The sequence below is a fragment of the Alosa alosa genome, chromosome 12, assembly GCF_017589495.1.
Source record: "Alosa alosa isolate M-15738 ecotype Scorff River chromosome 12, AALO_Geno_1.1, whole genome shotgun sequence".
In the NCBI taxonomy this organism is placed as follows: domain Eukaryota; kingdom Metazoa; phylum Chordata; class Actinopteri; order Clupeiformes; family Clupeidae; genus Alosa; species Alosa alosa.
The window spans coordinates 18,807,626-18,822,902 of record NC_063200.1 but is presented as its reverse complement, the minus strand read 5'-3'; the positions used below and the strand labels follow the sequence as shown (position 1 = coordinate 18,822,902).

The window sequence follows — 15,277 nt, the reverse complement described above, 5'->3', positions numbered from 1 at the left end:
AAACCAGGTCCAAGTTTGTGCATTTGTGTATTTGTTTGTGCATTTGTACAGTTTGTGCAGTCCATGGCATGACAAGGTCCTGAGTGAAATGTACTGACATTATTTGTTATGTGTGTTGATTTTTTTTTATGTGTTCAGTGCTAATTTGTGTGTGAGCTGCTTCTATGTTTGAGTTATTAAGTTTAGATAAACCCTCATGATAAAGAAAGAGCAGTGTCGAATACGGCAAAATGTAAAGGTTTTGTGTTCCTTTCTGATAGCTAGAAAGCATCTTTCGTTATTGGCAAACAATTTGGTTTTAGCCTAACAGACCAGGAAATCTTGTGATTTTAAAGGCAAATAGGGAGGTCAAAACATGTTACAAATTCTGATCACAATTATTTCTGATTGTGATTAAAAACAATATACTTATATATTCTGAAGAGACTTTTATTATGTTGTAGTTACAGAAGAGCCACAATAATCAGGATATTAATCTAGATGAGTGACTAGATAGAAGATTTCACAGGATTTACTCTGCAGCCTCCTTGCCCTAAGAAAGAGAAATTAAGAAATGAAATTGACTATGAATATATGATGGCTTAAAATACACTGAAATATGATAAATTATATTTACCTTTCCAGAATCACGGCTCTTTGCTCTCATCTTGTTGACCTGGGATTCAGCAATGTCAGCACGCTCCTCAGCCTCCTCCAGCTCATGCTGAACCTTCCTGAACTTAGACAGGTGGGAGTTGGATTGCTCCTCCTAATAATGAGCACATATTTTTGATGAGTGAAGAGGCTTCTGATTTGATGCAAACCAATCACTTTTTGTGTCTTTGAAGATTTATTTAGGGTCTAGATCAGTGGTCCCCAAACTACGGCCCACGGGCCGGATACAGCCCGCCACCTCATTTTGGGTGGCCCCCCAAAACATGTCTGTGGTATATAGCATTTGGCCCGCACGGGAGTACGACATGGTCAAACTATAACCTCCATAATTTCCCCCATTCATTCGCTATGGCGAGTCTAACAATACACATGTAATACTCTTTTTGTCCACTGGTGGTTGTTTTGGCACTGTTTCGCGTTTGCCATCGAAAACGGAATGAACCTACCTGCAAACAATGTAAGAGGCCAGTGGCGCCGGCAGGCGTAATCCTGTACGCACTGTGCGTACAATTTATTCAAGGCTTTATTTGTGAAATCATTCAATATTAGCCTACAACAATAAAAAAAAAAACTGGTGTGACAACTAGCCTATATTTATCGACTCACGTGCAATCTGAATATTGGCATTATTCCAAATAAAACCGGAATATGGTGTGCATGGAAAGAAACCATAGACTATAAAATATGAAAACGTAGCATTGTCATGACATGATAACGATTGACCTGTGGCGGTTTTCGGGCGTGGCTTTGGATGGGTCAATTCTGGCGCTTAAAAACACAACGTTCCATTCATTCATAGGCTAAATCATTCAGTCATGAAAAGAAAACAACAGCAGCAGCTAAATATTTTTCAGGCGTTTAACCGTAACGTTAAAAGACTTAGGCCTACTGTTCTTAGCAGTGATGCTGACACTGACAGCAGTGAGAGATTGTCCTCTACGGTCACGGTCTACACATGTTTAAAATGTTGAATTGTTTGCTTACCTCTGTAGGCTTATTTTAAAAAAATACGTATGGTGCGTACTATGGAATACAACCCTAGCGGCGCCCCTGTAAGAGGCCTATGCTCACTGCATCAGTAGACTGTTGTTGTTCACAGCACTAAGCTATTTATGGTTACTGATATACTCCGAGTCTCTGGCCCTCTCTTAGAGCCAGGCATAGTGAGCTGGCCCTCGGAAGAAAAAGTTTGGGGACCACTGGTCTAGGTGATAGCAGACGAAAATATATTAGTCTTTTATACACTACTTTTTGGTCCAGTGTTTTCAAATTAAACTATAATTTTTATTAATACAAAAAGCAAGATATTTGACCATATAGGCAACACAAGAAACTACTTACAGCTTCCTCAGCCTGCCTCTTGTAGGCTTTGACCTTCAGCTGCAGCTTGTCTACCAGGTCCTGCAGTCTGTGGACATTTTTCTTGTCCTCCTCAGTCTGAAAAGAAAAACAATCTGTCAATTGCTGTCCTCCTCAAGTGCTGTTCAATAGTGGTTGAAGAAACTTTGTACCTGGTAGGTGAGCTCCTTCACTCTCCTCTCATATTTGCGGACTCCCTTGACAGCATCAACACCACGTCTTTGTTCATTCTCAACCTCACTTTCCAGCTCACGAACCTTTAGATGAGCAAAATTTTCATTTCAGACAAGGTCTTCATTTTATTCATTATATTCTGAACAATTTTCATCTCACCCAAGTTTAGCCACTCACCCTGGACTCCAGTTTCTGGAGTTGTTTCTTACCACCCTTCATGGCCAGATTCTCAGCCTCATCCAGGCGGTGCTGCAGATCCTTCACAGTGATCTCCAGGTTCTTCTTCATCCTCTCCAGATGAGAACTGGTGTCCTTCCCTTTCTTCAACTCCTCTGCCATCATGGCAGCCTGAATAATGGGACATTGTATTTTAGATCACACAAGCTACATACAGTACAGTATTTAGCTCATCATATACAGTACTAAAGTTCAAAACAAAACATCGCTTACATCAGTGATGGCTTTCTTGGCCTTGTCCTCAGCATTTTTAGCTTCCTGGACAATATCATCAACCTCACCTTGGACCTGAACCAAGTCAGCCTCAAGCTTCTTCTTGGTGTTAATCAGACTTGTGTTCTAAAATTCACAAACCAGATCATGTCAATTATAAACTGAAAGGTGTACATGTTGAATCCATTCATTTTTGAACACCCTTCTCTCTACCTGAGAGTGTAGAAGGCCAACACGCTCACTGGCATCAACCAGCTCCTGTTCAGCCACTTTGCGGCCTCTCTCTGTCTGCTCCAGAGCAACTCTGAGTTCCTCAATCTCAGCCACCATCAGGTTGTTCCTCCGCTCCACCACGGCAACCTGCTCCTTCATGTCTTCTTGTCCTCTGACAGCATCATCAAGGTGCAGTTGGGCATCCTAATAAAATAACATGGAAGAACAAAATATGTGTCATACTACATATTAACTGTATAGTATGGCAGCTACAGCATTGGCTCTCTCCACATCAATCATGAGGTCCTCAACCTCACCCTGGAGTCTCTGCTTGGTCTTATCCAGAGAGGCACATTTTGAGTTGACAGCCTCAATTTGCTCCTCAGCTTCCTGGAGACGCTGGGCAAGCTTTTTTCTGAAGGAAAAAGGACCACATTTAAGTAAGAAAACATGATGGTTTTTAGAAAATAGAAAGAAAATAGAAGGTTATGGTTTAATGGAGAAAATCCATATCCAAATTATGTTTTTGCATCTTTAGCACATACTTGGACTCCTCAAGCTCCTCAGTGCGCTGGATGGCATCAGTTTTGTACTTGGTCCTCCACTGAGCAACCTCGCTGTTGGCCTTGGACATGCCACGTTGAAGCTCAGCCTTTGCTTCCTGCTCTTCCTCAAACTGCTCCCTTAGAAGGTCGCAGTCGTGACGAGCAGACTGAACAGCATGGGCCAGGGCATTCTTGGCCTGTTTGTGAACAAGTAAGAGTGTTTATGAAAGCATTTCCTCAAATGTGATTTATGTAATCCAATTTCTTAATTTCATGCCTAGGTTTCAGTACCTTGACTTCCTCTTCATTCAGTCTCTTCAGCTCCTCAACTTGCTGAGTGAAGGCCTGCTTGCTTCTGGTCAGCTGAGACACAAGAGCATCTTTCTCTTCAACCTGGCGGCCAAGCTCACCATTTTCAGTCTGAAGTCTTGCTCTCTGACCACTGAGGTCATTGACCTGACGGGCAGCCTCATCACTCTTGGCCTTGGTTTCACTGAGTTGGTCTTCAAGGGTACGGCACATCTTCTCCAGATTTCCCTGTTTATGATATCATAAACTCGTTTGTAGCAAAAAGTTAATGAAATTATTGTAAGTTGATTTGTTTACAAGATAGCATGTGGGTAAACATCTCACCAACCTTAGATTTAGCAACAGCCTCCATATTACTGGAGAGATCATCAATCTCCATCTTGTATTCACTCTTCTCCTTCTCAAGCTTCTGCTTGACACGCTGGAGGTTGTCAATCTGCTCTTCCAGCTCAGCCACACTGTCGGCCTGCTTCTTGCGGAGAGCTGACGCAGTGGCTTCGTGCTGCAGGGTGGACTCTTCAAGGTCACAACGCAACTTCTGGAACTCAGCCTCACGCTTCTTGTTGATCTCAATTTGAACAGCAGTGGCACCACCAGCTTCCTCAAGCCTTTCACTAATCTCTTTAAGTTCCCTGGAGAGATCAGCTCTCTGCTTCTCAACCTTGGCACGAGCTGCACGCTCAGACTCAATCTCTTCCTCCAGTTCCTCAATGCGTGCCTATTGAAAACAAAATATTGTATTATATTAGTAAGACAGAAAACTGCGAAAACGCTCAGAAATTGAGTTGGTGGAGAATAATTAAACCTGAAGCTCCTTGATCTTTTTCTGCAGCTGAGCACCAAGTGATTGTTCATCTTCAATCTTACTAAGAAGTTGACTTGTTTCGAAGTCCTTCCTGATTAAAAAAGGATTGAAGAAAAGGAAAAATAACTTCTAAATTTGGCTGCACACATGGGAATTCAACAGTGATATTTTGTAATAAATAATGCCTTTACTTCTTTATCTTCTCATCAGACTGCTGCTTGTCATTCTCCAGATCCATGATGGTCTCCTGGGCCAGCTTCAGGTCACCCTCAAGCTTTCGCTTGGCTCTCTCAAGGTCCATACGGAGCTTCTTTTCTTGCTCCAGGGAACCCTCAAGCTGCCAATTTGAAGTGTGAGGTGAGTATGTGGTAAATGGTCAAATTTCAGTGGAATAAGGTTGTCACATGTTGATTTTTGTACTTACATCATCCACTTGCTGTTCAAGCTTAGTCTTGGATTTGGTCAGAGTGTTGACTTTGTCTTCCTCTGCTTGAAGATCATCAAGAGTCTGCTGGTGGGCCTCTTGGAGGGCTTTCTTCTCCTTTGTCAGCTTAGCAAGGGACTCATCCTGAGAGGCCATGTCTTCAGTTAAGTTCTTGACCTGCACATAGAAAGTTTTACATTCGAGTCATTCCGTGTCAAATCAGATAAGGTTGTTGCTGCACCGTCTCAGATTTTGTTTAAACCTTGTTTATTTCATGACTGGGTCCTAAAACCAAGGCCTGTGAAATATTTCTGTGCAAATCTTGTCTTCATATCTTTTTCAGACCTTGAAATTCTTTCATTTTTCATTTGAAAAACACGTGCCATGTTTGGGCATTAATGTCTTGACAAATATTTTCCCTAGTCTCCTTAACTTTTTAAACTCATAAAAAGCATGTGTAAACAATTTAAAGTCTGTACTAAATGTCTCCTGGCCTTCGAAAGGGCCCTAGATTTCGGGAAAATGTGCATTAAGTATGATATTGAGGGTATTAGAAAACGTTTTGTTTTTTTCATTTGGTATTAATCACAATTTCCTCTTCAAATATATCCATTTTTTAAATGTTTTCCAACAATTTGAAGTCTACACATCAAATGGCCATGACGATAATAAGGATAAAACAAGGCGTGTTTGTATTTTTGTGTCATTTTCAAGCAACTGAAATGGTATATGGGGTAGCTAGTAGGACAATAAAAATCTATGTGGAAATAGTTAAGTGTATGGATATTTAATGTGTAAAGTACCAATATTGTACCCATTCCCAATAAGTCCCATTCACAGAATAAATGCAGAATAAATACAAATGGGAATACAAAATACATGCATTTATTCTGTGAATGGGACTTGGTACAATATTGGTACTTTACACACTAAATGTCCATATACTTAGCTATTTCCACATAGACTTTTATGGTCCTACTAGCTACCCCACATACCATTTCATTTCAGTTATATGAAAATGACACAAAAATACAAACATGCATTGTTTTATCCTTATTATTGTCATGGTCTTTTGTTTTGGAGACTTCACATTTTGGGACAACATTAACAAAGGATTATGTTTTTAGAGAAAATACTGACTTCCATTCTACAAAGTTTGGTCAGGCTAGGAATATTACTTTTTAAGACATGAATGTCCAAACACGGCCCCCAAGATAAGGCCTTTTAGAGAGTGTAAACAATCAAAGGCAAAAAGACTATGAAAGCAATAGAATTGACCAAAAATATTTTACAGGTTTTAGTTATGGAACTTAAATATTGGGTAGACAAACTTTGAGGAAAATCGGAGTCGGTGCTAATACCATTTTCCTGGATTTTGTCTGATTTGACACAAACTAACTCATTCGATAAAAGTGTAAATAAGATACTTTATTTTCGACAGACTATATTGATCGGCCCTTTTATAAATGCCAACCTTGTTCTCGGTGGCATGTTTCTCCTTCTCCACTTTGGCCAAGGTCAGCTCCAGATCATCAATGTCCTTCTTGAGCTCAGAGCACTCATCCTCCAGTTTCCTCTTCTTGGCAGTCAGCTCAGCATTGATTTCCTCTTCATCCTCCAATCTCTCGGTTGTCTCTTTGAGCTTGGCCTCGAGCTGGATCTTACTTTTGATGAGACCCTCACACCTCTCCTCAGCATCATTGAGACCCTCAGATCCCTATTGTAAATATAAGATGAAAGCATGACATCTGATTTCTATTGAAAACACAATGCTGAGACTGGGTAGTTGTATGATTGTGAATATTGAAATGGTACAATATACACTTACATATATACACTATACAATATACACTTGCAGCGCCAGGTCATTCCTCTCTTGCACAAGAGACACCATTTTCTCCTCTAGATCCTTCTTCCTGGCTGTTGCCTTTGCATAGTCCTCTTTGAGTTTTTCATAGTTCTCCTTCAAGTTGGACAGCTCCTTCTCAGTTTCAGCACTCTTCAGCAGAGGCTTGATCTTGTAGTAAACCTTCATCCAAGGCCAAGTCTTGACATTCATGAATGAGCGGATATTGTACTGGATAGTGTAGACAGACTCCCTACACAAGAAGGGTGGTGAAATGTATCCTTAAATATAGGTTGTAGAATTATTACATGAATTGTGTAGAAAGTAGGGATGTAACCATATCAAAATCTTACGATACGATAATACCCTGATAACAAGTCCACGTTACGATATGTATTGCAATACTGCAGAGATGTAACAATATAAATCTCTCAATACAATACCTCGGTAACAAGTCAATGGTAAAATATTTATTGTGATATTTGTTAAAAAAAAGGCAAATTAAGACTCAGAAAATAAACATTTACTACCAGATTACCATTCTCTTAGATTCACAGTTCTACCTTTTTTTGGCTACTATGTTTCAGTCTGACTCCGTCTTTGAACTACGACACCAATAGCCTACATTAGACAGAAAGTAGGCTAATGATGCGTTTATAGACACGTTTAGTCATTCGGTTGATACATAAAACATCTCTGTGAATTCAAACTCTATTGTATTGTATTGTATTGTTGTTATTTCTATGTGGCTTTGGACAAAAGCGTCTGGTAAATACCATAACCATTAACCATAACATGATAAAATGGACAGATCCCATCATCAGCTCGAACTAAAACAGTTTTTTGTCCAGAAGACCTATGGTTTGATACCGTCACATGTCCATGACAATATCGAGATACTTTTGTTATTGCGATATTGTGAAATTGACAATACCGTTACATCCCTAGTAGAAAGTGTAATACGATCTTTTCAGACATATTTTTTGGGAAATACATTTCATTTTGTAAACAAGCAATGCACAATCAATTGAGAGGGATACCGGGGCGGACTATACAATTAATAGGCCTACTACTCATACTATAGGATTCTTTCAGACTTTTGCATTCTTTTGATATACAAATTTACCTCCTTTCCATCATCTTTGAAAACTCCCTCCTCATCAGGAATGCACGGCAGAGAGCCTGAGTCATTGTGACTAGGTTAGCCAGTTTCTCATCTCGCATCTCCTCAAGGTCACCCAGGAGACCAGCTTTGAAGAACACCTGAGGGATGAATGAAAATATAAGCATTTATTCGACACAGAAAAAGCTGTGCTCTGTAGTTTGTACTCATGAGATACAGATAATAGATTGCTATCAACCTTTGTGTGTCCAAACATGTATTGCGTGTGATCAACATCAATGGATCCCAAGAGCTTCTCAGCAGCCTTCTTGTTATCAATGAACTGGCCGTCAGGGATGACACTGGCATTTAGCACTTTGTATCTGGACAGAATAAATAAATGATCTAGAGCATTAGTTTTTCCTCTCTAAATGCAGTTTTGAATATGTGTAATACTTAATTGGCTTTCTAAGTTCACCTCTGCTTGAAGTCACCATAAAGGATTCTGCTTGGGAAACCCTTTCAGGTCATTTTACTACTAGTACGGTAATTCTGTCCAAATACTGCCAAGTGGTTGGTCATCTTAAGTGAACATTTTAGTGACCAAAATAATACCTGTGTCACAGTCTGACCCTTGGTGACATACTCATTTCCAACTTTTACTCTTGGGAAGCACAAAGCCTTCAGCATGTCAGCGGAGTTCAGGCCCAAGAGGTAAGCGACTTTGTCAGCACCTTAACAAAGTGCAACAGTGAAGCATTTTGGTGGTTTGAAATTTATAGCAACCAATTTCATACTCCACACTCAAATTTTGGACAACATATGAAACAAGTTTGTCCACCTCAATCTCCTCTCCCTAAATCAAAACATTTGTCCAAGATAGTGTTGCAGTTGGCAAGTCTGACAGATTGAGGGGACTTAGCCAAAATGTTGAATGTTTACATCATGCCCCTCCCCCACTACCACCGAGCACCCCCTCATTGAGTTTGTGCTCGTCAGTGCGCACCAGAATGCACCAGACTGTGATTGACAGTCAGATCTCACACAGCCCTGCTCTGATTGGACCAGAACCGGGAGCTGTGGATTTTTGCAGGCTCTAGGTCAGTGATGCCAGGGTAACGGCCCACGGGCCGGACCCGTCTGTATGTCACATCCGGCCCGCGGTTGATAAGGGGAGAATATATTTTTTTATTTTATTTTTATTTAATTTTTGGTGGAATCCGTTAGTTGGTCTGTTGCTGCTGCTCGCCTCAGCTGCAGCAGCGCCGGTAGTGCTGATGGTAGACTAGTCGCTATTGAGATGTTATCAAACTCATCACAGAGTATGATAGTGTTCATGCTTTTCAAAGTAAACTGGTGTTATGGAAGACACAGCTCTCCAAGCGCAATGCAGCCCACTTCCTCTGTCTCAGCTTGTTAATCATCAGAGTCTGGACAAGTAGTCTACGCAAACTTGCTTTCCGGACTCAGGCATGAGTTTGACAATCAATTCATGGTTTTTACTGAACTGGAAAAGGACTTTGCACTTTTTTGCTCTCCGCTTCCGAGGTCCCAGAGGCGATCCGAACCGATAAAACTGCAGTGTTGTGCACCGTTGAAGGATTAGCCTAGCCTACTACGGATCTGTTGCAATCAAATCATTTGATCAATCCTTGCCACCACAGTACCCAATGCTCACGGCCTTTGCAGGGAAAAATACTTGTGTAGATGTATGTTTGGGACAACATATTTATGTGAGCTGGCCTTTTCCGTGATGAATATTAATAAATTGAAAGTGTGCAATCGCCTGACGCATGGACATCTGAATGATGTTCTGTAAATAGCCACTAGGGGTGGGCATATCGATCCAAATATCGATAGTATCGATACCAACATTGGTATTGGTATCGGATCGATACCAGCGTGATGGGATCGATACTTTAATTTTAGTTCACTTTCAATATCTCTTAATTTGTTCAAAATGTTCCTGTTTCACCAAGGGCTAGCCTACAGTCATGCAAACACCATTCCTTTCACATTTTGCATGCCCGCTTTGCAATGTTATGTTGCTGAAATGTTTGTAAACTATTAACAGTGGAAATCATAAAAATCATTAGTCATAGAAATGTATTCAAATTTAGTATATTGATGTTTTATTCATGTCATAAATCATGACACACTGTTCTCCCCTATATAAAAGTATATAAACTGCTTTTAGTCACAAATATCAGTATTGGTATCGATATCGGCAATACTGGCCCAATATTTAATTGGTATCGGATCGAAACCAGATTTTACAGTATCGCACACCACTAATAGCCACTGCCCAGAAACTGTCCCACGATATGGACAAGCTGGTGAAAGTTAAAAGGTGTCTGGCTTCGACAAGTAAAATGTATCTGAAGTAGGCTGGTCATTTATCATAATCCAGTGTGATATGGGTGGTAGGGAATAAAAGGGGTTGGGGTTGACTGATGCCATAGGCATACTGTAGGCTATGGGTGTATGGAAATATGAGTTGACTGGTGATGACTGGCAAAGTTAATGTGCCTCATCTGTTGTTGAGCCAATTTAATGTTTTTAGATAGATCATATTTGACTTTTCTTTTTAACCTTTTTGTTTTACTAATTCCTACTGGATATTCAATTACATGGCCTATTGTTGGACTACATTATTCTGGCGCTTACTTTCTGTGACTCATTTAGGCCTACTTGGCCTGGCCTTCTTTTAATTGGTCTAATTATGAATTGACTTGTTTTCATGTGCAAGCCTTCAATAAATATAATACAAAGTAACACTTTTTTGTCTATTTTGTTGCATTTCTAATTTATAAATGTAGGCTACTTGCATGGATAGGAAAACGTTTTTAGAGGGTAATTGTCTCCTGCTTTAGGTTATGTAATTGTAGGCCTCATTGTGAGGCTATTTTCGTGCCAATGGAATTTCTTTTTGATGTGTAGGCCTTCATGAATAATTTCAAATAGCCTACCTATCCATGTGTTGAGTCAGTGTTTGGCATTTTCAGTCCGAAAGTGTAATCCGGCCCCCTGAGGTCTCACTTGAAAAAAATCTGGCCCCCTGTCCAATTTCACCCTGGCATCCCTGCTCTAGGTGGAGGTAGAAGTGCGGGTTGTTTTCTAAAACCGGCTGATTTATGTTGTTCTGTCGAAGCATAGTGTCGGTTTCAGTGAATATGATCAAAAAAATCTTGCCAACTGAGTTTTCCCTTTCCCCAGTTCATCCAGCCGTTCTCTGAGTCTGACAATAGCACTTTTAGCTCCAGCTCATTGAATCAGATTAGGCCATTAGCATCTCTCCTATAAGATAACGGTCTAATCTGATTCAATGAGCTGGATCTAAAAGTGTTACTGTCAGACTCAGAGAACAGCTGGATGAACTGGTGAAAGGTAAAACTCAATTGTTTAACTCGAGGGGAGGTGGAAAATGAGTGTATTTCCGCAAATGGTGGAGGCTATATGTGTATATATGTTAAAGGCTATATGTCTCACATAACATAACTGAGTATCTGGTATCTGAGGTATCTGAGTGATCATTGTTTTGTAAATGTTTGTCTTTAAATGAAGATGGATAATTTCTTAATCCAGAGGACATTTAGAATATGAGTATTCATGAATATACATTATGTTATAACATGAATAAATATGAATAACATGGTGGTATGACAATGTTGTGCATGGTGTAGCATCGTTAACGTTATTGCTTGACAATCAGTCGCACACATGAACATAATACAATTACCTCAATAAATAAGAGTACCTTGTAGTTGTCACTAGAACTGACTGAGTAGAGTGGTATTACTACCCTCATTGCCATCAGGCTCAGCCTGCTCTTCACGCTGCTTCTGCTTGAATTTCATGTTGCCATGATGGAGCACAGCACCAGTGAACTTGTAAATGGCATTTTTCTCCTCTCCAGTGAAACCCAGGATGTCAATGGCATCCTAGAATGATCAATTATTTGATTATTTTAAAGCTGTCTTCAAGAAATCGAAGAGGGGAAAACACATTGGAAAACTTACATCTGTGGCATCCAACTCCTCTTTGTCATCAATGCTCGCCACAGCGATCTGACCCTGACTGCACATTGGGAAGTCATAGGGGTTGGAAGTGATGAGGGACATTTCTGTCGGGATTAAAAAATTATTTTACAAATTCAGAATTATATTTATTGATTTTAGAACGTTTATACGTATACTATATATACCTATAATTTCAGGCTTGTGGTTGGTCATCATCTGGAAGAAGATGTGGTAGCCTCTCTCATCAGGACGCTGGAATGTCACTCTCGACTTCTCCAACAGGTCTTTTTATGCAGGGAAGGATGTATTTTCATTTGATACAATCAAGGCAATAAAAGAACATTTCTACTTGGAACAATTATACTTACATGTCTCAATATCAGCACTAGCCAGTTTTCCAGAAGTGCCAAAGTGAATTCTGATTAATTTTCCCTGTTTGAGATTACATTTTGACATAACATGTATTCATTTAGCTCATGCTTTTAACCAAAGCAGGTTACCCATGAGGAAAATATTCAAGTATTCAATAAATATTCAAATACCGGTATTCAGTAATAGACCTAAGGGTAACAATAAATACAGCCTTTACTAAAACAAAAAGCAAAAAATGATAGTGTAGAGGTTTAAGTCGGAGGATGTTTTTCAAAAGAGATACTAATAGATATAAAACAAAGTGCATGATAAGTTTGAGTTAAAAGAAACTCCCTAAGAAGTTGATTCTATCTAAAAAAAAAAATAAGACTAAACTTACAAAACGTGAAGAGTTCCTCATTCCTCACAGTCTTGGCATTACCATAAGCCTCCAGCAGTGGGTTTGTGGCAATAATCTGGTCTTCAAGAGAGCCCTGCAAGTCAATAGATATATTGTTACTGAAGTTCATGTTTGTGTTGCTATGTGATAATTAGCCTATAAATATGCAAGTGGTCCTATACCTTAATTTTTCCACTGCTGGCTGGTGGCTCGGATGACTTCTTACCAGCCACTGCAATTGTTGCAAAGTACTGGATGACACGCTTGGTGTTTACAGTCTTGCCAGCACCAGATTCTCCGCTGTATTTACAGAAGATATTGCAATCACAATTACAATTAAACCTTTATAATGTAAAGGTTTAGCCTTTTAATAATGTAAACATTTTAAGGGATGCATGGACACTTACGTGATCAGGACAGACTGATTCTCCCTGTCTGTGGAGCAAAATAGAGATTGACATGAATGGTTCATTTTACATAAATGAATCAAATATATAATGTATTATTCAGTAATGGATTTAAAAACTGAAAGCATACCTTGTTGCATGAACTGATAGGCGTTGTCAGAGACAGAGAAGATGTGGGGCGGGGCCTCCACACGCTTCTTGCCTCTGTAGGCATTCACCACCTCTGCATCGTAGACTGGGAGCCACTTGTAGGGGTTCACAGTGACACAAAAAAGTCCAGAGTAGGTCTAGAATGAAGAAATAAAGAAGATAGTTTTTTTAGCTTTTCAAATTCATTTTAATTTCTTAATTTGTTTAAAAGTGTAATGCTTACGTAGATCATCCATGCTGCATAACGCTCTTTGAGGTTATACAAGACAGAGGCTTCGTTGAGGTGGGTCATCATGGCCATGTCCTCAATTTTGTCGTATTTAGGAGGATTCAAGGGGAAGACTTCGTCTTCCTTCACTGTCTTTTCCTAAAACCAAAGTAGAAAACAGCTTTAACAAAGAGATGTATTCAAGAAACTTTCTGTGAAAATGTAATTTTAACATCAGAACAATTTCAACAGCCTTGCTAAAGTACCTCCTTGGTTTCAAGCGTTTCAACAACGACTTTGCCGCCTTCGCTCTTTTTAATTGTACCCTTGACGTCCAACTCCTCTTTATCAACCACAAAGCAAGCAGTCTTTGCATCAAAGGGCTTGGTTTGGGCCTCCATTCTCTCCTTCTCAGGCTTACGAAGGTAGATGGCAGCCTTGCCATACGTGGCCATATCACCGTCCCCCATGGTTGCTGGTTACTGCATTAATCATAAAGATGAGGAGCAAACAGTTTCAACATAAAATGCTTTGCGCAATCAGACATGTACAGAAACAGTACTGTAAATACAGTGGTTGACAGTCATTAGGGGACAAACCACAGTTGTTTGTCAGACCTCCATATATGGAGCTTATCGATGTACATATAGGGTACTCAAACTGCATTTCATTAAAGGTGTTCTAAGCGATGCTGGATAAGCTAGCTCTCTACTTTCTCCCCCTCCCTCCCGTGCTGCTCCCATGCAATTGAAACTCTCCTAAACGCACATCTCGTCTGTGATTTGCTGGAACAGTTTGTTATGTTTTTATGGGCTAGGTTTGCCTAGGTTGTCTTTGTTGCCGTTTTTGGAGCCTGGGCTGTCCACAGAGATCACGTTTTTTTACAGTGTATTCAGGACACAGACAGCTAGCGGTTGTTAGGTGATGTTTGCAGTAAGTGACATAAAATGTTTTAAACTAAAAAACGCGTGGCATCGCTTAGAGTACCTTTAAAAAGTCAATACACAATAGTCCTTTGATATCTAAATAATAATGGAATCAATGTATTTATTGCATTATTGTCCTGAAATCTAATCCAATACCCCATTATACTAATTTACACGTTGATTAGGGTTGGCAGTACGGCAGACTGTAGTAATGACATCGAATAACAACATGGATTTCAGTGCCTTATTTCGATGCCACTTAAATCTCTGGCGTTTTTTTTTCCATCTGCCATCTGTAACATCTTGCTCTGATAGCACCACATTCTATACATTTACAGTTAGTTCTATAACTTGTGTTGATAAACACATCAAGATATAAGCTTAAAGTATAGGGGTTCACCACATAGGCTAGTGGACCGTGTTTGACAGCTTGTGTGAGCCCATACGATCACAAGCTCTTGTCAAAATCTAGCAAATAACAACTACACACAAGCAAAAGGCTATGCAACAACACCAACAGTTTACACAAAAACTTGCTAATGCACTAATTGGCATCTATTTGAAATAGTATCAGCAAAGTTGTAATATGAAAACTTTGTTTAACGGTATGTTCTGATAACTTCCAAACTACATCATCGCACATTATTGCTAATTAAGCTGCTCGATGTTTTGTGCATAGTTGCTGTTAAAATGCCTACTAGTGCTGGGAATCAAAATACTTCAACACAGGCATATATTTAGTTTATTATCAATATCTGTATTGTTTACTGTTTTATTGCTTCTAGGCATAATTCTAATTGCAGATGGCTTGCCATAACTTTAAATGTTAAAACGGCTTACCATGGATGCACACACAATGGCAAGTAGCTTAATCAATCGTACCACTGGGAGGAAGGCTATGGTGTGAAGCAGTAGTGTCTACTGAAGTGGCTGAT

The 15,277-nt window shown here is 39.7% G+C and overlaps 1 pseudogene; it reads right to left on the bottom strand.

Annotated features, from left to right (window-relative positions):
* Positions 1 to 446: 446 nt before the first annotated feature.
* Positions 447 to 13,898, bottom strand: LOC125304878 (annotated as a pseudogene).
* Between the last annotated feature and the right edge of the window lie 1,379 nt (positions 13,899 to 15,277).